Genomic DNA, 1390 nt, shown 5'->3' on the forward strand with positions numbered 1-1390 from the left:
CTCCTCTCCCTCCAAACTCAGCCTCTCTCTTCCCTGAGTTTCCAGCCCCCTGTACACCCTTTCCCAGCCACCTCCCTGACAGTCCAGATCTGACCATAACCTCCCCTGCCCCTGCTCACACACACTCTATAGCTCCCTATTACCCTCTGCATAAAGCCTGAACTGTGATGCGGCCCACAGTTCTTGTGCTGTTGGGCCCTGCGCACCATTCCTCCACTCTGCCCCCACTCCCCAGATCCAGCCACCCTGGCCCCTTGTGAGTTCCACAAGCATACCACACTCTCTCCCACCTCAGGACATTTGCAGATGCTGTTCCTGCTGCCTGGAATGCTCTTTTCTCTCTTGTCACCACTCAACTTTTACTCCAACTTCAGCATCAGAGTAGTTTTCCTTGAGCCACCCTCCACCCCCATTATGCTTGTGCAGCACCAAGGCCTCTCTTGTCACAGGTCGCAAATAATTTTACCCATGGAATTATTTGTCCAACATATGCCCCCCCCCCATCCTCCTGAGGGCAGGAATTTGCCTGGTGTTGTGCTCCTGGCCCAGTGCCAGCAGACACTTACTATGCAGTATGTTGAAATAAATGAATGCACAAACTGTCCCCAAAAGTCCGAGTTTATGTCCGAAGACAAATGGCTTCCCAGCCTCCTAGCCCACAGCTTCCCAACTGTCCAGGACCCCTCATTTCCTTGCTGGAATCCAGGTGTAAGGATCTGACCTGGCTAGGGGATGGATGATGGGGGATGTCTGCATCCCTTGCTTTTATTCTGCAAAAATCAGGACACTCAGCAAAGGGCCTTTGAGCAAGGGAGGAAGGAAGGAGCTTGAAAGGGAGAGTCTGGGTTTACAAATCAACAACAAACAGCGTGGGCCCTGGGATGCAACCTAATTCCTGAGGAGTTCATCCACATGAGCTGGGGGCCTCAAGAAGGTGATGTTCGGTTCAAGGTTCTGATCTCAGGCTCCAGTTCTCAAATCCTCAGTTCAAAAGCCAGCCGGGATCTGAAGTAGACTGGGCTTGTATCCCGGAGGCCTTAGGTGTCAGGTCTTAGGTCCTTGAAAGGCTCAATGGGCGGAGCCTGAAGACCTGAATCCGAAGGATGCTGGGGCGGGGCCTAAACCCGAGGGGAGTGGCCAATCCTGGTCCTTCAAACAAGAGGGCAGAAACTGGCATTCAGCGGTCGGGACCTGGACCTCAGGGGGCGGGATCAGACCCTCTAGGGGCGGAGCCTTGCCTTAAGTGGGTGTGACCTGCGCCACCAGGCTGCTTAAGGAGCCTGGACTTCGATGGGCGTGGTCTATGCCCTCAGGATCTTGAGGGCGGGGCCTGGGCCCTCGGGGGCGGAACCTGGGCCTCTCTGGGCGGGGCTTGGGCCCCCGGGGATCC

This window comes from Leucopleurus acutus (assembly GCF_964270905.1).
Source record: "Leucopleurus acutus genome assembly, chromosome: 3".
Taxonomy (NCBI): Eukaryota; Metazoa; Chordata; class Mammalia; order Artiodactyla; family Delphinidae; genus Leucopleurus; species Leucopleurus acutus.